Raw genomic sequence first — 22,603 nt, forward strand, 5'->3', positions numbered from 1 at the left:
GCATAGTCTGCACCTTGGGTCTTGTCTTGTGTGGTAGATTCCTGCTTCTATGGATCTGGTACTTAGTGGTTGCTGTTGTGCCGCTATGATTAGTGCCTCTGTGCAGTCTCGGAGTCCAGCTTTCTCCAACCATTGGTAGGATTTCTCCATGTCAGCCACCTCCATTATCTGTCGATGATACATCCCATGCAGCGGCTTGTCTTGCCATGGCGGTTCATGTTCCTGTTCTTCCTTCCAGATCTGTTGTTGTTGCTGCCTTAGGCTTTCTCTCAGCATCTCATCTTTTGGTGCCATTTTTCTGATATATTCTTGGATACTCCTTATTTCATCCGTGATGGTGGCTTGGATGCTTATCAAGCCTCGACCACCCTCCTTTCTGTTGGTATACAATCTTTGGGTGTTAAACTTAAGGTACCTTCACACTAAGCGACGCTGCAGCGATACCGACAACGATGTCGATCGCTGCAGCGTCGCTGTTTGGTCACTGGAGAGCTGTCACACAGACAGCTCTCCAGCGACCAATGATGCCGGTAACCAGGGTAAACATCGGGTTACTAAGCGCAGGGCCGCGCTTAGTAACCCGATGTTTACCATGGTTACCATCGTAAAAGTAAAAAAAACAAACACTACATACTTACCTTCAGCTGTCTGTCCCCGGCGCTCTGCTTTCCTGCATTGACTGTGAGCACAGCGGCCGGAAAGCAGAGCGGTGATGTCACCGCTCTGCTTTCCGGCTGACCGGCGTTCACAGCCAGTGCAGGAAGCAGAGTGCCGGGGACAGACAGCTGAAGGTAAGTATGTAGTGTTTGTTTTTTTTACTTTTACGATGATAACCAGGGTAAACATCGGGTTACTAAGCGCGGCCCTGCGCTTAGTAACCCGATGTTTACCCTGGTTACCAGTGAAGACATCGCTGAATCGGCGTCACACACGCCGATTCAGTGATGTCTGCAGGGAGTCCAGCGACGAAATAAAGTTCTGGACTTTCTGCAGCGACCAACGATGGCACAGCTGGATCCTGATCGCTGCTGCGTGTCAAACACAACGATATCGCTAGCCAGGACGCTGCAACGTCACGGATCGCTAGCGATATTTTTGTGAAGTTGCTTAGTGTGAAGGTACCTTTAGGGTTGAAACCTCCATGCATTCTGAGGAGCTTTTGTGTTTTCACATCTGCAGCTTCCATCTCTTCTTTTGGCCAGCACAGAATGCCAGCAGGGTATCTGATAACTGGCAGGGCATATATATATATTGATGTGGTGGATTTTATTCTTCCCATTGAGCTGGTTCTTCAGGACCTGTCTTACCCTTTGATGGTATTTGGATGTTGCTGCTTTCCTTGCCTCCATCATGGTTACCATATCTCTGTGGGATGCCGAGGTACTTGTAGCATGTCTGTACATCTGCTATGTGCCCTACTGGTAATTTCCCCTGGATAACTTGCTAGCTTATCTTGCTGTATTATGTCAGAACGTGCAGGTGATGCGAATGATTTAAATAAATGGATCTTTCTTACTGCCTTGTAGAGATCTATTTTAAAATCTACCATATTGAATTCCATCCGGTAAGCAATAATTTAGACCCTTTGACAAAACAGAAAGATGTGCCTCATTTTTACATCGGCAAGACAATTCGACCTCTGTTTGTCCGAATCAGGGAGCACTTCAATTCAATACGTACAGGGAAGGGGGTGCCCCGATTAATTAAACATGTAAGAGAGCAACATGAAGGTAACGTCCAAGTATTAAGTTTTGCAGGGTTAGAAAAAGTTTCCTTGCCGCAACAAGGAGGAAACCTTCATCGCATCTTGCTGAGAAATGAAGCCAGGTGGATTTTGCGTGCAGACGCATCGGATTCGGGACCAATAGGGTTCAATGAAAAAATTGATGTCAGTTTTTCTGTAAAGGGCTTTGATGTTGAACAATTTGTATCATTGCAGGTAATTTGTTGCGATATGTAATTGTTTTTAATCTTTTATATTGCGTGTTATTTCACTTGTTATTTCACTTGTTTTCCGGTTAGTGGTTATCCAGCCACTGTGACGTGTGAGGAGGAGGGAGGGGTCAGAAGATCTCATAGTTAAAAGGACCCACCTCACTTCCTCCCATCATAGGACCTGTTGAAGTGCTTTAAGCATGAAACGGCCGTCGTCCGTGTGTGTTCACAACCCTCCCTGCAACACATAAGTTATGTCCGAATAAACTTGATGGTTCATCACGGGTGAGTGTGCTTCACTTTTTTTCTTTTTTTGGTATTGTGTTGAGATTTGTCTGTCCGGATCTTGAGTCTTGAGAGACTACTCTATCTACTAGGAGCTGGTGCTTAGAGCCTCTGGTGTCAGTCCCAATGCCTTTCTGAGCTGGATTCATGTACTGGTTCATATGGTTCTGTAGCTTGGTGGCTATGATGCCTGACAGAAGTTTCCATGTTGTTGTAAGGCAGTGTTACCGATGCTGCTCCTCTGCGTCGCCGCTCCTCCGCTGCTCTGCCTGGGGTCCGCAGCTCTCACCGCTCTGTCCCGAGGTCTGCTCCCGCCCGTCCTGCTCCTGGCCCTGTGAGCGCCGGATCCTCCTCTGCTGCAGCGCGCTCCCAGCATTCCATTTCCGAGTCCGTGCGCTTCTGTGATTCCCCAGCACTTCCGGTGTCCGGGTCCTTGGCAGGTACGCTCTCTTTGCGCAGGCGCTCTAGGTTTCCCCAGGGGCGCAGGCGCAGTTTCCCTGTTACCCCTTCCTGAGGTCATTAGGTCAGTCTTCTCTTACCCAATCCTGTTCCTGCCTCTACTATAAGAGGTAGGCTCTCTGGTTCTCTGGTGCCAGATTGTTTTAGCTCTTTTGCTATTGCCTCCGGCTCTCTCCGCTTCCCTCCTCAGCGTGCTCACCGTTTTCGTCTGTGCTTACGCTTCCCTTCCGTTCCTGCCTTCTCTTGGTTTAATACCTTTCTTTTGCTGGTCACCCTGCTTTTGTTCTTACCTTCCTTTTGCTGGTCACCCTGCTTTTGTTCTTACCTTCCTTTGTTGTTTTGTTTGTTTCCTCAGCGGCCTCTTCGTTCCGGCCTCCCGGTCCTCCAGTCACGTCCACGGATACCTGAATGATCTTCTTGTATCCAGCTTCCTCTTTCTTCCTTCTTCCTGGAGCCGTCCCTCCTGGTATCTTCACCGTGGGTGAGTGACCTCTGGGCTTGCTCCTTGCGGTCCCTGTATAGGGGTCGTTTTCTACCTTAGGTCCGCTCGCCCAGGGATAGGTCTCCCCACGGTCCAGAGGGTCCACTCTAGTTTTCTTCTCGGAACGCTATAGTACAATCTGGCCATGGACCCCGCAGGTACCCTTTTTTCGGCCCAGAAGGAGTTAGCCCATTTGCGTGATAATCAGCAGCGCATAATGGCTTTTATGAAGTCTATGGAGTCACGCTTAACCTCCATTCAGACTACTGACCCTGTTAATGCCGCCCAATTGGCTCCAACAGGAGCTTACTCAGCAACGGGATACCCAGGCCCGCATACTGAGCTATATGGCTTCTATCGATGACCGCCTGTTTAGTCTTCAGTCTGCCCCTGCTGCAGCGGCGCAAGCATCCCCTCTCGCCTCCAGTCCTTTGCCTACTCCTCATCCTCCTCCTCGCCTGGGCATACCTCCCAGGTACTCTGGCGATCCTAAGCTCTGTCGGGGTTTTTTAAATCAATGCCGTTTCCATTTCGAGCTTCTGCCTCTTCAGTACCCCTCGGATCGGACTAGAGTGGCATTTATAGTGTCTCACCTGGAAGGAGAGGCGTTGGCTTGGGTTAATCCCTTGTGGGAGCGTGATGATCCCTGTTGTGAATTCAGCTTTTGGGCTCCCTCCGGTGGTTGTAGAGGGTAATGCAGTTTTGCCTGGACTGCAGGAGTGGACAGGTGTATCTACTAATTGCAAAACTGACTGGGGTATAGAGCTTTGCTGGATCCTTTAGTCAGTGCCAGTTGTCCATTGTTCTTGAAGGATTCACTTCCCTGCTGGTCTCTCCAGTTTGCTGTGTTTTTCTACAAAGATAAGTCCTGGCTTTGTTTTTGCTGTCCACCTGCTGTGGACCTTACAGTTCTGTGCATTTTCATGTTTTAGTCTTGTCCAGCTTGGTCTGTGAAGGATTTTTTGCAGCCTAGCTATTTCTCTGGAGATGCAGATATACCCCCCATGTCTTTAGTCAGAGGTGGTGATCCGTATTTTCTGCGGTGGATATTTTCTAGTGTTTTTATACTGACCGCATAGTACTCTGTTCTATTCTTTCTTTTTAGCTAGTATGGCCTCCTATGCTAAAATCTGATTTCATATATGTGTATGTTATTTCCCTCTCCTCTCACAGTTAATATCTGTGGGGGGCTATCTATCCTTTGGGGATTTTCTCTGAGGCAAGATAGGTTTCCTGATTCTGTCTTTAGGGGTAGTTAGATCTTAGGCTGTGCCGAGGGGTCTAGGGAGTGTTAGGTACCCCCCACGGCTACTTCTAGTTGTGCTGCTAGGTTCAGGGTTTGCGGTCAGTACAGGGACCACCTTCTCCAGAGTCCGTCTCATGCTGCTCTTAGGCCACCAGATCATAACAGATCCTGTAGTCTGCCACCTGGAGGATTTTCTTGAGACCTTTCGTAAAGTTTTTTATGAGCCCGGACGTTTAGATTCTACTACCGAGTCTCTCTTTAATTTACGTCAAGGTTCCTCTTCTGTTGGACAATATGCCATTCGCTTCCGTACTCTGGCCTCAGAACTGGGGTGGAACAATGAGGCTCTTGTGGGTGCTTTTTGGCGGGGCTTGTCTAGCCGGATTAAGGACGAGCTAGCCGGTCGTGATACCCCAACTTCTCTTGAGGATCTTATCTCCCTCGCTACCCGGATTAACCTCCGCTTTCAGGAGCGATCTCGGGAGTCTGCTCGAGAGAGGAGACCTAATCCTATCCCTTCTACCTTCCGTCAGTCTAGCAGTCCTCGTGCTCCCGTTTCTGTTCCTTCTTCAGCGCCAACTTCTGAACCCATGCAAGTGGATCGAGTAAAAATGGCGGAACAACGCCGCAAGGAGAGGCGCACCCAGGGCCTCTGCTTTTAATGTGGTAGTGCCGCTCACTTGCTCCGCAGCTGTCCAGATAGACCGGAAAACTCTTCCGCCTAGGACAGGTAAGAGAGGCCTCCCTAGGTGTCCGTGTTTCCTCTCATCCTTTGACTCTTTCTGTTCTTTTTGTCTCTAATCAGTATCCGTCTTCTGAGGTGGCGTATGTGGATTCAGGTACAGCAGGCAATTTTATAAGTCTTGAAGCGGCTCGGAGGCTTCGCGTTCCTGTATTCTCTTTGGACTCTCCTCGCCTGATTGCTTCTGTGGATGGAAGACCTTTACAGGAGGCAATTTCTTTCGTTACAGAGGAAGTGGAGATTCAAATCGGGGCTCTGCATCAAGAAAGGATCGCTTTTTATGTTTTGCCTAACCTCTCTCATGCCTTCTTGCTTGGTCTCCCCTGGCTTCGAGTTCACGAACCTACCCTGAATTGGCGCACAGGAGACGTGCTTCGGTGGGGCCCTTCGTGTCATGATCGCTGTCTTTGGTCAATATGCCCTGTTTCCCCTTCTCAGCCTACTGGAGTTCCTGTTGGTTTGCCTACTCCTTACTGGTCGTATGCTGACGTCTTTGATAAAAAGGAGGCTGAGAGTCTTCCTCCCCATCGTTCCTACGATTGTCTGGTGGATCTTCTTCCCGGTTGCTCTCCACCCAGAGGGAGAATTTATCCGCTTTCAGCAGCTGAGACCAAGTCTATGTCTGAGTACATACAAGAGAACCTTGCTAAAGGATTCATCCGGAAGTCCTCTTCTCCTGCTGGAGCTGGGTTCTTCTTTGTGAAGAAGAAGGACGGTTCCTTAAGACCATGTATTGACTATCGGGGATTGAACAGTATCACGGTCAAGAATAGGTATCCCCTGCCCCTTATACCGGAGCTCTTCGACCGCCTTCGAGGTGCTCGTATTTTTACTAAGCTTGATTTACGAGGCGCCTACAATTTAGTCCGGATCCGCTCCGGCGACGAGTGGAAGACCGCCTTTAACACCCGGGATGGACATTACGAGTATTTAGTTATGCCTTTCGGCCTCTGCAATGCTCCCGCGGTATTCCAAGAGCTCGTCAACGACGTATTCCGAGATCTCCTCTACTCTTGTGTTTTGGTTTATTTGGATGATATTCTTGTTTTTTCTCCAGATCTCCCATCGCATCGCAGGAGTGTTCGTGAGGTCTTGCAATGCCTAAGAGACAACCACTTGTATGCCAAGTTAGAGAAATGTGTGTTCGAGCAAACCTCTTTGCCATTCCTTGGATACATTGTCTCGGACTCTGGTCTTAAAATGGATCCTGAGAAGGTGAATGCCATTATTAACTGGCCGCGGCCCTGCGGAGTGAAAGCCATCCAACGCTTCATCGGATTCGCCAATTACTACAGGCAATTCATCCCGCATTTTTCTTCCGTGATCCGTCCTCTTTGTTCTCTCACTCGCAAGGGTTCCTGCTCCAAGGAGTGGACTCCAGAGGCAGAGGAGTCCTTTGCTCTACTTAAAAAGTCCTTTTCTTCCGCGCCTGTCTTGCATCACCCGGAGAGGAACAAGCCATTTATTCTGGAAGTTGACGCCTCTTCTACAGGTGCTGGAGCCGTGCTCTCACAAAAGACCCCTGAGGGTCGAACAGCTCCATGCGGTTTCTTCTCTAAAGCCTTTTCGACTTCTGAACGGAACTATACCATTGGAGATCGAGAGTTGTTGGCCATCAAATTGGCTTTAGAGGAGTGGAGGTATCTGCTAGAGGGGTCTGTTCATCCTTTTGTAATCTTCTCCGATCACAAGAATCTTACTTACCTGCAAACTGCGCAAAGATTAAATCCACGTCAAGCTAGATGGTCTTTTTTTTTTTGCTCGCTTTGAGTTTGAACTTCGTTTCCGGCCCGGCAACAGGAACATAAAGGCTGACACTTTGTCCAGGTCATTCCAATCGTCAGATTCTGTGGAGGAAACAGCATACATCATTGATCCTACTAAAATTGTAACCGTCGCTCCCTTACAGATGTTACAGACGCTAGTCTCGGATGATGACACTAGAAGGGTCTTATCTTGGGGTCATTCTTCCAAATTGGCTGGTCATGCAGGTACTAAGAAGACTTACCTTCTCATCTCTCGGTACTATTGGTGGCCTACCTTACGTCAGGATGTAAAGGAATTCGTAGCTTCTTGTCCCTCATGTGCCAGAAACAAGGTACCTAGATGACTACCACTTGGGAATCTGCTTCCTCTTCCAGTCCCATCTGCACCGTGGCAGCATATTGCCATGGACTTCATCACCGATCTTCCCTGCTCTTCCGCATGTACGGTCAACCTTGTCGTAGTGGACAGATTCTCTAAGATGGCTCACTTTATTCTGCTGACCGGTTTACCTTCTGCTCCTAAGTTGGCAAACATTTTTATTCAAAACATCTTCAAATTCCATGGTCTTCCTCAGCACATCGTGTCAGACAGAGGGGTACAATTTACTTCCCGCTTTTGGAGAGCTTTGTGCAAACTTTTAAAGGTGAACCTGGACTTCTCTTCCGCATATCACCCACAAACCAACGGTCAGGCGGAACGAACCAACCAGACTTTGGCTGTCTATCTACGGCATTACTCTAATGCTCATCATAATGACTGGGTCAATTTGCTTCCTTGGGCGGAGTTTGCCTACAACAACCATTCCAGCGAGTCCTCTGCAACAACTCCGTTTTTCATTGTTTTTGGACAGCACCCTGGTGTGCCCCTACCAGTCTCTCCTGCCTCTGGTGTTCCAGCAGCTGACTCTATGGCTCTCAAGTTTTCTTCAATCTGGGACGAGGTCAAAGAGACGTTAAAACAAGCTTCTTCAAGAATGAAGAGACAAGTACACAAGAGGCGTTTAGATTCTCCTCCTTTCTCTCCTGGTGATAAGGTCTGGCTTTCTTCAAGATTCATCAGACTCAAGATTCCTTCCTACAACCTAGGTCCACGTTTCATTGGTCCTTTTAAGATTCTGCGTCGAGTCAACAATGTCGCTTACAAGCTGAGATTGCCTGCTTCGCTTCGTATACCCAATACGTTTCATGTCTCTCTTCTCAAACCAGCCATCTTTAACCGTTTTCATCCCTCCTCTTGTACCTCTTCTCAACCAGTCAGCACTGACAACGTCTTTGAGGTGAGGGATATTTTGGCTGTTAAGAGGATTCGGGGAAAGGAATTTTTCTTGGTTGATTGGAAGGGTTTTGGTCCTGAGGAGAGGTCCTGGGAGCCTTTGGAAAACATCGATGCTCCTCGTATTCTTAATAAATGTTTTGCTGCTTTACGTAGGGGGGGTTGTAAGGAGGGGGGTACTGTTACCGATGCCGCTCCTCTGCACCGCCGCTCCTCCGCTGCTCTGCCTGGGGTCCGCGGCTCTCACCGCTCTGTCCCGAGGTCTACTCCCGCCCGCCCTGCTCCTGGCCCTGTGAGCGCCGGATCCTCCTCTGCTGCAGCGCGCTCCCGGCATTCCATTTCCGGGTCCGTGCGCTTCTGTGATTCCCCAGCACTTCCGGTGTCCGGGTCCTTGGTAGGTACGCTCTCTTTGCGCAGACGCTCTAGGTTTCCCCAGGGGCGCAGGCGCAGTTTCCCTGTTACCCCTTCCTGAGGTCATTAGGTCAGTCTTCTCTTACCCAATCCTGTTCCTGCCTCTACTATAAGAGGTAGGCTCTCCGGTTCTCTGGTGCCAGATTGTTTTAGCTCTTTTGCTATTGCCTCCGGCTCTCTCCGCTTCCCTCCTCAGCGTGCTCACCGTTTTTGTCTGTGCTTACGCTTCCCTTCCATTCCTGCCTTCTCTTGGTTTAATACCTTTCTTTTGCTGGTCACCCTGCTTTTGTTCTTACCTTCCTTTTGCTGGTCACCCTGCTTTTGTTCTTACCTTCCTTTGTTGTTTTGTTTGTTTCCTCAGCGGCCTCTTCGTTCCGGCCTCCCGGTCCTCCAGTCATGTCCACGGATACCTGAATGATCTTCTTGTATTCAGCTTCCTCTTTTTCCCTTCTTCCTGGAGCGGTCCCTCTTGGTATCTTCACCGTGGGTGAGTGACCTCTGGGCTTGCTCCTTGTAGTCCCTGTATAGGGGTCGTTTTCCACCTTAGGTCCGCTCGCCCAGGGGTAGGTCTCCCCACGGTCCAGAGGGTCCACTCTAGTTTTCTTCTCGGAACGCTATAGGCAGGTTATTGGGCAGTATTTGGATGGAACTGTTCCTTTGTGAGGATCCTTCATGATCAGCACTGTTCTTCCTTGTGTTAGCCAAGCTGGGTGGTGACCTGCTTCTAGCAGTTGGTTCATCTGCTTTGCCATGCTTTTATGTACCACTGTGAATTTCTTTAGCCAGTAGGTAAGGATCATGTCTGGGCCAGGTGCTGTCCAGCTCTTCATGTTCTTCACCCGCTGTTGGATGTCTTCTTCTGTAATGGTGACTGGTTCTTGCTCTAGGTGGTTGCTGTGCTTCATTCTCAAATATTGCAGCCATATTGCACTCGTGTTGTGTTTTTCCTTCTCCAATATGTTCCTCCAGTTTTGTTTATTATCTGCTATTGGCGGAGTTGCTGCCTTTGTGCTGTTGCTCTGTAGTTGGGAGTACACTTTGGATGGTTCTTTGGAGAACAGGGCATTTATCTGCTTGGCCTCAGCTTCTCTAATGTATCTCCCTTGTCTTGCAGCGAGTGCTGTGAGCCTTTGTTTAGCATTCTCTTCAGTTGGGGTCAGGCCTTTGTACTTGTCCAGCTTGGTTTTATTCTTGATCTTTACACACTTCTGTATTTCTGATAGTTGTCCGACTTCCCTTCGTGGCACCTTGATCTTTGTCTACAGTCTTGTTTTCCAAGGGGGGCACTTCTGCTGTTCTTGCTGGTTGTATAGCCAAGCATTTCCATGATTGCTGAGGCAGTAACATAGATCAGATTATTAGTTTGAGTTATGGTGGTGGTAGGTATTGATGCAAGTGCTTCTCTGTTGGCATCCTCTAGCATACTGTTTGGTGGGCTTTCTTTGCTGAGCCTTGGCAGTCGATCTCTGGTATTGATGGTATTTAGTTTATCTAAGATCTTCTGTTTCAGACCAGCTGCAGTGCTCTCTAGTTGCAGGGTTGGATCAGGATCTTCAGGGGGTTGCACATGTTGTTCTTCCAGGTCTTCATGTGGGGTGGATCTACAGTGAAGTTGATCCATCTCAAGTTGTGATAATAGCTTTCTCTTTATGATATTGATATACAATAACACATTGCATTGTGGTACCGTGTTAGCCAGAAAAATCAATGTGAATATTTTTCTGCCCAATGATAACAGAAGTATTCTAGGAGTGATACCCTTATTGGCTAACCAGAAAATAATATGTTTGCAGCCTTCAGAGCACAGTGGCTCCTTCTTCTGGCAAGATTACAAATAGATTAATTGTAATCTTGCCAGAAGAAGGAGCCACTGTACTCTGAAAGCTGCAAACATATTATTTTCTGGTTAGCCAATAAAGGTATCACTCCTTCTGTCATCATTGGGCAGAAAAATATCCACATCATCTTTATGATATTGAAACGTTGGGTGACTAGTTGTTTCTCAGTTAGTGGTCTTGTATTCATCCAGAGTTTCGTCATACGTTTCATATATCCTCTCTCATTTGGTCTGCTGTTATAGTAGCATTTCATCAGATCCATGTTCTCTTCCTTGTCCATGTAAGGTTTGGTCCATTTATCATCAGATTGTCCTGGTTCCTCGACATCTGATGCGGATCTTATTAATCCAGGCGACGTCTGAGCCGGCATGAATCTCTTTGCTCGTGACACTTTCATGTTTCTTGAGGTAGGCACCATAGTGTTATGGACCATTACTGGTATATTATGTACAACAGGGCAGAACCAGGATGTGATTTTACTAAACGTGGCACATGTATTGCCGGCTTCTATTATATAATTTACCGAATGTTACCTACTTTTTCCGATCATAAGAAAAATGCTTGTGTTACCGATCATGAATCCGAATGTACCATATTCGTGCCGAATTTATGTTTGGCGATCGTTTTCCGAACATATTTGCTCATCTCTAATTATGGCCTCCACAACCTGCTACACAAAATAAAACCCCACTCAGTATGGAGGCATTTACAGTCCACCACAACCCCAGTATAATGGCCCCCACCAGCCACACATTCAGTATGAGAGTCCCAACAGCTCTTCTCTTAACCCCTTAGTGACAGAGCCAATTTGGTACTTAATGACCGAGCCAATTTTTGCAATTCTGACCACTGTCACTTTATGAGGTTATAACTCTGGAACGCTTCAACGGATCCCGCTGATTCTGAGATTGTTTTTTCGTGACATATTGTACTTCATGTTAGTGGTAACATTTCTTCGATATTACTTGCGATTATTTATGAAAAAAAACGGAAATATGGCGAAAATTTTTAAAATGTTGCAATTTTCAAACTTTGTATTTTTATGCCCTTAAATCAGAGAGATATGTCACGAAAAATAGTTAATAAATAACATTTCCCACATGTCTACTTTACATCAGCACAATTTTGGAAACAACATTTTTTTTTGTTAGGGAGTTATAAGGGTTAAAAGTTGACCAGCAATTTCTCATTTTTACAACACCATTTTTTTTTAGGGACCACATCACATTTGAAGTCATTTTGAGGGGTCTATATGATAGAAAATAATGAAGTGTGACACCATTCTAAAAACTACACCCCTCAAGGTTCTCAAAACCACATTCAAGAAGTTTATTAACCCTTTACGTGCTTCACAGGAACTGAAACAATGTGGAAGGAAAAAATGAACATTTAACTTTTTTTTGCAAACATCTTAATTCAGAACCATTTTTTTTATTTTCACAAGTGTAAAAACAGAAATGTAACCATAAATTTTGTTATGCAATTTCTCCTGAATACGCCAATACCCCATATGTGGGGGTAAACCACTGTTAGGGCGCACCGCAGAACTTAGAAGTGAAGGAGCGCCGTTTGACTTTTTCAATGCAGAATTGGCTGGAATTGAGATCGGACGCCATGTCACGTTTAGAGAGCCCCTGATGTGCCTAAACAGTGGAAACCCCCCACAAGTGACACCATTTTGGAAACTAGACCCCTTAAGGAACTTATCTAGATGTGTGGCGAGCACTTTGAACCCCCAAGTGCTTCACAGAAGTTTATAACGTAGAGCCGTGAAAATAAAAAAATCGCTTTTGTTTACACAAAAATGATCTTTTTGCCCACAAATTCTTATTTTCACAAGGGTAACAGGAGAAATTAGACCACAAAAGTTGTTGTGCGATTTCTCCTGAATACGTCGATACCCCATATGTGGGGGTAAACCACTGTTTGGGCGCACCGCAGAGCTTGGAAGTGAAGGAGCGCCGTTTTACTTTTTCAATGTAGAATTGGCTGGAATTGAGATTGGACGCCATGTCGCGTTTGGAGAGCCCCTGATGTGCCTAAACAGTGGAAACCCCCCACAAGTGACACCATTTTGGAAACTAGACCCCTTAAGGAACTTATCTAGATGTGCGGCGAGCACTTTGAACCCCCATGTGCTTCACAGAAGTTTATAACGTAGAGCCGTGAAAAAAAAAAAATCGCATTTTTTCTACAAAAATGATCTTTTTGCCCACAAATTTTTATTTTCACAAGGGTAACAGGAGAAATTAGACCACAAAAGTTGTTGTGCAATTTCTCCTGAGTACGCTGATACCCAATATGTGGGGGTAAACCACTGCTAGGGCGCACCGCAGAGCTTGGAAGAGAAGGAGTGCCGTTTTACTTTTTCAATGTAGAATTGGCTGGAATTGAGATCGGACGCCATGTCGCGTTTGGAGAGCCCCTGATGTGCCTAAACAGTAGAAATCCCCCACAAGTGACCCCATTTTGGAAACTAGACCCCCCATGGAACTTATCTAGATGTGTGGTGAGAACCTTGAATGCCCAAGTGCTTCACAGAAGTTTATAATGCAGAGCCGTGAAAATAAAAAATATTTTTTTTTTCACAAAAAAGATATTGTAGCCCCCAAGTTTTTATTTTTACAAGGGTAACAAGAGAAATTGGACCCCAAAAGTTGTTGTCCAATTTGTCTTGAGTATGCTGGTACCCCATATGTGGGGGTAAACCACTGTTTGGGCGCACGGCAGAGCTCGGAAGGAAGGAGCGCCGTTTTGGAATGCAGACTTTGATAGAATGGTCTGCGGGTATTATGTTGCATTTGCAGAGCCCCTGATGTACCTAACCAGTAGAAACCCTCCACAAGTGACCCCATTTTGGAAACTAGACCCCCCAAGGAACTTATCTAGATGTGTGGTGAGAACTTTGAATGCCCAAGTGCTTCACAGAAGTTTAGAATGCAGAGTCGTGAAAATAAAAAATATTTTTTTTTTCACAAAAAAGATTTTGTAGCCCCCAAGTTTTTATTTTCACAAGGGTAACAGGAGAAATTGGACTGCAATAGTTGTTGTCCAATTTATCCCGAGTACGCTGATGTGCCATATGTGGGGGTAAACCACTGTTTGGGCGCACGGCAGAGCTCGGAAGGGAAGGAGCGCCTTTTTGGAATGCAGACTTTGATAGAATGGTCTGTGGGCATTATGTTGCGATTGCAGAGCCCCTGATATACCTAAACTGTAGTAACCCCCCACAAGTGACCCCATTTTGGAAACTAGACCCCCCAAGGAACTTATCTAGATGTGTGGTGAGAACTTTGAATGCCCAAGTGCTTCACAGAAGTTTAGAATGCAGAGTCGTGAAAATAAAAAATATTTTTTTTTTTCACAAAAAAGATTTTGTAGCCCCCAAGTTTTTATTTTCACAAGGGTAACAAGAGAAATTGGACCCCAGAAGTTGTTGTCCAATTTATCCCGAGTACGCTGATGCCCCATATGTGGGGGTAACCCACTGTTTGGGCGCACGGCAGAGCTCAGAAGGGAGGGAGCACCATTTGACTTTTTGAGCGCAAAATTGGCTGTCGTGTTTGGAGACCCCCTGATGTACCTAAACAGTGGAAACCCCCCAATTCTAGCTCCAACCCCTAACCCTAATCCCAACCTGATCCATAATCCTAATCACTAACCCTAACCATAATCACAACCCTTACCCCAAAACAACCCTAATGTCAACCCTAACCATAACCCTAATCAAAACCCTAAATCCAACACACCCCTAATCCTAATCTCAACCCTAACCCTAATCCCAATACACCCCTAATCACAACCCTAACCTTAACCCTAATCCCAAACCTAACCCTAATCCCAAGCGTAACCCTAATGCCAACCCTAACCCTAATACCAACCCTAATCCAAACCCTAAACCTAATCCCAGCTCTAACCCTAACTTTAGCCCCAACCCTAGCCCTAACTTTAGCCCCAACCCTAACCCTAGCCCTAAGGCTACTTTCACACTTGCGTTGTTTGGCATTCCGTCGCAATCCGTCGTTTTGGACAAGAAACGGATCCTGCAAATGTGCCCGCAGGATGCGTTTTTTGCCCATAGTATTGCCGACGGATCGTGACGGATGGCCACACGTCGCGTCCGTCGTGCACTGGATCAGTTGTGTTTTGGCGGAGCGTCGGCACAAAAAAACGTTCAATGAAACGTTTTTTTGTACGTCGCATCCGCCATTTCTGACCGCGCATGCGTGGCCGTAACTCCGCCCCTCCTCCCCAGGACATAGATTGGGCAGCGGATGCGTTGAAAAACTACAGCTGCTGCCCACGTTGTGCACAATTTTCACAACGTGCGTCGGTATGTCGGGCCGACGCATTGCGACGGCCCCGTACCGACGTAAGTGTGAAAGAAGCCTAACCCTAAATTTAGCCCCAACCCTAACCCTAAATTTAGCCCCAACCCTAACCCTAAATTTAGCCCCAACCCTACCCCTAACCTAACCCTACCCCTAACCCTACCCCTACCCCTAACCCTAACCTACCCCTACCCCTAACCTAACCCTAGCCGTAACCCTACCCCTAACCTAACCCTAGCCCTAACCCTACCCCTACCCCTACCCCTAACCCTACCCCTAACCTAACCCTACCCCTAACCCTACCCCTACCCCTAACCCTACCCCTAACCCTAACCCTAACCTACCCCTAACCCTACCCCTAACCCTACCCCTAACCCTACCCCTAACCCTACCCCTAACCCTAATTTTAGCCCTAACTGCTGTTCTCCTGCCGGCCGGCAGATGGAGACAGATGGCGGGCGCACTGGGCATGCGTCCGCCATGTTCTTCTGCCGGCGGCCAGGAGGAGCAGCAAGAGGATCCAGGGACCTAGGTGAGTATGCTAGGGTCCCCGAATCCCCCTATTTCTCTGTCCTCTGATGTGCGATCACATCAGAGGACAGAGAATTACACTTTACTTTTTTTTTTTTTTTTTTTTTTTTGCGGTCGCCGGTAAACAGTTAATTACCGGCGATCGCAAAACAGGGGTCGCTAAAACCGACCCCCGATCATGCTCTTTGGGGTCTCGGCTACCCCAGGCAGCCGAGACCCCAAAGATTCTCCCGGTGCCGGCCGGCGGGCGCACTGCGCATGCGCCCGCCATTTTGAAGATGGCGGCGCCCACCGGGAGACACGAGGAGCATCGGGGGAGCTAGGTGAGTATTGGGGGGCCACCTGGGACCTCTTTTCTCTGTCCTCCGATGTGCGATCACATCGGAGGACAGAGAAATTAACCCCTTCCCGACCTTTGACGCCACGTAGGCGTCATGAAAGTCGGTGCCATTCCGACCCATGACGCCTATGCGGCGTCATGGAAAGATCGCGTCCCTGCAGATCGGGTGAAAGGGTTAACTCCCATTTCACCCGATCTGCAGGGACAGGGGGAGTGGTAGTTTAGCCCAGGGGGGGTGGCTTCACCCCCTCGTGGCTACGATCGCTCTGATTGGCTGTTGAAAGTGAAACTGCCAATCAGAGCGATTTGTAATATTTCACCCATTATAACGGGTGAAATATTACAATCCAGCCATGGCCAATGCTGAAATATCATCGGCCATGGCTGGAAATACTAGTGTGCCCCCACCCCACCCCTCCGATCGCCCCCCCACCCCCCCGATCTGGCCGGTACACTGCTCCGGCTCCCCTCCGTCCAGTGCTCCGCTCCCCCCCCGTGCTCGTGTCCGCTCCCCCCGTGCTCCAATCACCCCCCCGTGCTCCAATCACCCCCCCCTGCACTCCGATCCACCCCCCCCCGTGCTCCGTTCCACCCCCCCGTGCTCCATTCCAGCCCCCCCGTGCTCCGTTCCACGCCCCCCGCGCTCCGTTCCACCCCTCCCGCGCTCCGATTCCCCCCCCCGTGCTCCGATCCCCCCTCCCCGTGGTCCCCCCCCCACCCTATCATACTTACCGATCCAGCCGTGGTCCCGTCCGTCTTCTCCCGGGCGCCGCCATCTTCCAAAATGGCGGGCGCATGCGCAGTGCGCCCGCCGAATCTGCCGGCCGGCAGATTCGTTCCAAAGTGCATTTTGATCACTGAGATATAATCTATCTCAGTGATCAAAATAAAAAAAATAATAAATGACCCCCCCCCCTTTGTCACCCCCATAGGTAGGGACAATAAAAAAATAAAGAATTTTTTTTTTTCCACTAATGTTAGAATAGGGTTAGGGTTAGGGGTAGGGTTAGGGTTAGGGGTAGGGTTAGGGTTAAGGTTAGGGGTAGGGGTAGGGTTAGGGGTAGGGTTAGGGGTAGGGTTAGGGTTAGGGCTAGGGTTAGGGTTAGGAATGTGCACACGTATTCTGGTCCTCTGCGGATTTTTCCGCTGCGGATTTGATAAATCCGCAGTGCTAAACCGCTGCGGATTTATGGCGGATTTACCGCGTTTTTTTCTGCGCATTTCACTGCGGTTTTACAATTGCGATTTTCTATTGGAGCAGTTGTAAAACCGCTGCGGAATCCGCACAAAGAAGTGACATGCTGCGGAATGTAAACCGCTGCGTTTCCGTGCAGTTTTTCCGCAGCATGTGTACAGCGATTTTTGTTTCCCATAGGTTTACATTGAACTGTACACTCATGGGAAACTGCTGCGGATCCGCAGCGTGTGCACATACCTTTAGAATTAGGCTATGTGCACACGGTGCGGATTTGGCTGCGGATTCGCAGCAGTGTTCCATCAGGTTTACAGTACCATGTAAACATATGAAAAACCAAATCCGCTGTGCCCATGGTGCGGAAAATACCGCGCGGGAACGCTGCGTTGTATTTTCCGCAGCATGTCAATTCTTTGTGCGGATTCCGCAGCGTTTTACACCTGTTCCTCAATAGGAATCCGCAGGTGAAATCCGCACAAAAAACACTGGAAATCCGCGGAAAATCCGCAGGTAAAACACAGTGCCTTTTACCCGCAGATTTTTCAAAAATGGTGCGGAAATATCTCATACGAATCCGCAACGTGGGCACATAGCCTTAGGGTTAGGGTTGGAATTAGGGTTGTGGTTAGGGTTAGGGGTGTGTTGGGGTTAGTGTTGTGGTTAGGGGTGTGTTGGGGTTAGGGTTGTGATTAGGATTATGGCTACAGTTGGGATTAGGGTTAGGGGTGTGTTGGGGTTAGTGTTGGAGTTAGAATTGAGGGGTTACCACTGTTTAGGCACATCAGGGGTCTCCAAACACAACATGGCGCCACCATTGATTCCAGCCAATCTCGTATTCAAAAAGTCAAATGGTGCTCCCTCACTTCCGAGCCCTGACGTGTGCCCAAACAGTGGTTTACCCCCACATATGGGGTACCAGCATACTCAGGACAAACTGCGCAACAATTACTGGGGTCCAATTTCTCCTGTTACCCTTGTGAATCTAAAAAAATGCTTGCTAAAACATAATTTTTGAGGAAAGAAAAATGATTTTTTATTTTCACGGCTCTGCGTTGTAAACGTCTGTGAAGCACTTGGGGGTTCAAAGTGCTCACCACATATCTAGATAAGTTCCTTGGGGGGTCTAGTTTCTAAAATGGGGTCACTTGTGGGGGGTCTCTACTGTTTAGGCACACCAGGGGCTCTGCAAACGCAACGTGACACCCGCAGACCATTCCATCAAAGTCTGCATTTCAAAAGTCACTACTTCCCTTCTGAGCCCCGACGTGTGCCCAAACAGTGGTTTACCCCCACATATGGGGTATCAGCGTACTCAGGAGAAACTGGACAACAACTTTTGGGGTCCAATTTCTCCTGTAACCCTTGGGAAAATAAAAAATTCTGGGCTAAATAATTATTTTTGAGGAAAGAAAACGTATTTATTATTTTCACGGCTCTGCATTATAAACTTCTATGAAGCACTTGGGGGTTCAAAGTGCTCACCACACATCTAGATAAGTTCCTTTCAGGGTCTAGTTTCCAAAATGGGGTCACTTGTGGGGGGTTTCTACTGTTTAGGCACATCAGGGGCTCTGCAAACGCAACGTGACGCCCGCAGAGCATTCCATCAAAGTCTGCATTTCAAAACGTCACTACTTCAATTCCAAGCCCCGGCATGTGCCCAAACAGTAGTTTACCCCCACATATGGGGTATCACCGTACTCAGGAGAAACTGGACAACAACTTTTGGGGTCAAATTTCTCCTGTTACCCTTGGGAAAATTAAAAAATTCTGGGCTAAATAATTATTTTTGAGGAAAGAAAACGTATTTATTATTTTCACGGCTCTGCATTATAAACTTCTATGAAGCACTTGGGGGTTCAAAGTGCTCACCACACATCTAGATAAGTTCCTTTGGGGGTCTAGTTTCCAAAATGGGGTCACTTGTGGGGGGTTTCTACTGTTAAGCCACATCAGGGCCTCTGCAAACGCAACGTGACGCCCACAGAGCATTCCATCAAAGTCTGCATTTCAAAACGTCACTACTTCACTTCCGAGCCCCGGCATGTGCCCAAACAGTGATTTACCCCCACATATGGGGTATCAGCGTACTCAGGAGAAACTGGACAACAACTTTTGGGGTCAAATTTCTCCTGTTACCCTTGGGAAAATAAAAAATTGCAGGCTAAAAGATCATTTTTGAGAAAATAATTTTTTTTTTTATTTTCATGGCTCTGCGTTATAAACTTCTGTGAAGCACTTGGGGGTTCAAAGTCCTCACCACACATCTAGATTAGTTCCTTTGGGGGTCTAGTTTCCAAAATGGTGTCATTTCTGGGGGATCTCCAATGTTTAAGCACACAGGGGCTCTCCAAACGTGACATGGTGTTCGCTAATGATTGGAGCTAATTTTCCATTTAAAAAGCCAAATGGCGTGCCATCCCTTCCGAGCCCTGCCGTGCGCCCAAACAGTGGTTTACCCCCACATATGGGGTATCAGCGTACTCAGGACAAACTGGACAACAATATTTGGGGTCCAATTTCTCCCATTATCCTTGGCAAAATAGGAAATTCCAGGCTAAAAAATCATTTTTGAGGAAAGAAAAATTATTTTTTATTTTCATGGCTCTGCGTTATAAACTTCTGTGAAGCACCTGGGGGTTTAAAGTGCTCAATATGCATCTAGATAAGTTCCTTGGGGGGTCTAGTTTCCAAAATGGGGTCACTTGTGGGGGAGCTCCAATGTTTAGGCACACAGGGGGCTCTCCAAACGCGACATGGTGTCCGCTAACAATTGGAGCTAATTTTCCATTCAAAAAGTCAAATGGCGCGCCTTCCCTTCCGAGCCCTGCCGTGTGCCCAAACAGTGGTTTACCCCCACATATGAGGTATCGGCGTACTCGGGAGAAATTGCCCAACAAATTTTATGATCCATTTTATCCTACTGCCCATGTGAAAATGAAAAAATTGAGGCGAAAATAATTTTTTTGTGAAAAAAAAGTACTTTTTCATTTTTACAGATCAATTTGTGAAGCACCTGAGGGTTTAAAGTGCTCACTAGGCATCTAAATAAGTTCCTTGGGGGGTCTAGTTTCCAAAATGGGGTCACTTGTGGGGGAGCGCCAATGTTTAGGCACACAGGAGCTATCCAAACGCGACATGGTGTCCGCTAACGATGGAAATAATTTTTCATTCAAAAAGTCAAATGGCGCTCCTTCCCTTCCGAGCCTTACCATGTGCCCAAACAGTGGTTTACCCCCACATGTGAGGTATTGGTGTACTCAGGAGAAATTGCCCAACACATTTTAGGATCCATTTTATCCTGTTGCCCATGTGAAAATGAAAAAATTGAGGCTAAAAGAATTTTTTTGTGAAAAAAAAGTACTTTTTCATTTTTACGGATCAATTTGTGAAGCACCTGGGGGTTCAAAGTGCTCACTATGCATCTAGATAAGTTCCTTGGGGCGTCTAGTTTCCAAAATGGGGTCACTTGTGGGGGAGCTCCAATTTTTAGGCACACGGGGGCTCTCCAAACGTGACATGGTGTCCGCTAAAGAGTGGAGCCAATTTTTGATTCAAAAAGTCAAATGGCGCTCCTTCCCTTCCAAGCCCTGCCGTGCGCCCAAACAGTGGTTTACCCCCACATATGAGGTATCAGCGTACTCAGGACAAATTGGACAACAACTTTCGTGGTTCAGTTTCTCCTTTTACCATTGGGAAAATAAAAAAATTGTTGCTAAAAGATAATTTTTGTGACTAAAAAGTTAAATGTTCATTTTTTCCTTCCATGTTGCTTCTGCTGCTGTGAAGCACCTGAAGGGTTAATAAACTTCTTGAATGTGGTTTTGAGTACCTTGAGGGGTGCAGTTTTTAGAATGGTGTCACTTTTGGGTATTTTCAGCCATATAGACCCCTCAAACTGACTTCAAATGTGAGGTGGTCCCTAAAAAAAATGGTTTTGTAAATTTCGTTGTAAAAATGACAAATCGCTGGTCAAATTTTAACCCTTATAACTTCCTAACAAAAAAAAAATTTGTTTCCAAAATTGTGCTGATGTAAAGTAAACATGTGGGAAATGTTATTTATTAACTATTTTGTGTCACATATCTCTCTGGTTTAACAGAATAAAAATTCAAAATGTGAAAATTGCGAAATTTTCAAAATTTTCGCCAAATTTCCGTGTTTATCACAAATAAATGCAGAATTTATTGACCTAAATTTACCACTAACATGAAGCCCAATATGTCACGAAAAAACAATCTCAGAACCGCTAGGATCCGTTGAAGCGTTCCTGAGTTATTACCTCATAAAGGGACACTGGTCAGAATTGCAAAAAACGGCAAGGTCTTTAAGGTCAAAATAGGCTGGGTCTTGAAGGGGTTAAAAAGAGATCGCTTTTTTTTTTTTTTTTTGCGATCGCCGGTAAACGGTTAATTACCGGCGATCGCAAATGCGGGGAGGGTTAAAACCCCCCCGAATCATGTTCTCTGGGGTCTCGGCTACCCTCGGCAGCCGAGACCCCGGAGAAAATCGGCCTGTGGGGGGCGCTATACACTTTTTCCACAGCGCCGTTAATTAACGGCGCTGTGGTTTAAGTACCCTTAGCGGCCGCCGTTAAAAGGCGTATCGGCGGTCGCTAAGGGGTTAATATGATGCCCCCACAATTCCTGATATAAAACCTCACACTACTCAGCCAACCCGGTTCCTGAGGAGCGCTGCTCTGGTCTGTGCGGTGTGAGTACTGAGGCTCCGTACTACAGGTGTGATGTAGTGACGTCATTGTGCCTGCAGTGCACGGAGTCTCAGACTCAGAAGTGAAGGCTGAATGGTGGATCAGGAGCTTTCCACTCCCTGATTCACTAATCTATTCAGCGGTATCACCGTCATGGGAATGTGGATATCACTGAAATTGTGATGATGGGAAGGAGAGGGTGACCAATACCGCACCCCACCGAGCCCTGTCAATTCATAGGCATCATAGCAACCGAGTGGGCTACCTTTATGGATGATGCACTCCTGCCTATCCAACTATTGTATGGTAAATATCTCATAGATCCTGGGTTCATTAGTATCTGCACCAAGAATGAGGCTAAGTGAGTATTTTATTAATGGTCAGAGGTAGTCAGTGAGGTGGATGGTGCCATATTGTGCATGTAGGGGGCAGTATTGTGGGAACATTAGAAAGTGCGGGGATGGCAGTACTGTGAGAACATTATACTGTGTGTGAGGGGGAAGCCACTATTGTGGGAACAAAATACTGTGTGTGGTGGGATGATGGTACTATGAGAACTTTATATTATGTGTGTTTACACTGTGTGGAGCCAAGAAAGGGGCCCTGTACTAGGAGAACAATCCGCTCCCTCACTTCCTGTCCTCCATAGTTGCCTTGTATGTATCTATTACAGGAAACAGAACAACAACGTTATGATTCTTATAAAGTGGCAACAACAACCCCAAAAGAGTCTCCATGCAGAAGGGGTTAATGTCCCCGTGCTCAGTAATGGGGAATCTCCACATACCTCCACCTGCAGAGCCGCACTCCACATATATGGCTGCTCTGTGCGCACAGGACCTGTGATGAGGTCACAGGGGGAGGAGTCAGGGGTCACGTGATCCGCAGTGAAGACGCTACATGGAGACTTCTCCTCAGTCAGTGACATTTCCGCCATTATTCGCCCTCACTACTGGCACAATTACCTCGCGCCGCCTTTTCTACACAATGTTCTGTGTGGAATGTAACGTGTTTTTTCTCTGGAGACAAATAGACCCCACACATGAGGGAATTATTACC

General features: G+C 47.2%; 1 protein-coding gene across 1 annotated transcript in view; it reads right to left on the reverse strand.

Annotated features, from left to right (window-relative positions):
* The window catches only part of LOC138662929 (gastrula zinc finger protein XlCGF57.1-like), a 46,314-nt gene extending 23,923 nt beyond the window's left edge, over nucleotides 1-22,391 (reverse strand). The window contains exons 1-2 of the mRNA XM_069748936.1: nucleotides 22,332-22,391; nucleotides 6,853-6,995 (exon numbers count right to left, since the gene is read on the reverse strand). The gene's annotated coding sequence lies outside the window, so the exon portion shown is untranslated. The remainder of the gene's footprint in view (nucleotides 1-6,852; nucleotides 6,996-22,331) is intronic.
* Nucleotides 22,392-22,603: the final 212 nt, after the last annotated feature.

Source organism: Ranitomeya imitator, chromosome 2, assembly GCF_032444005.1.
Source record: "Ranitomeya imitator isolate aRanImi1 chromosome 2, aRanImi1.pri, whole genome shotgun sequence".
NCBI classification, from domain to species: Eukaryota; Metazoa; Chordata; class Amphibia; order Anura; family Dendrobatidae; genus Ranitomeya; species Ranitomeya imitator.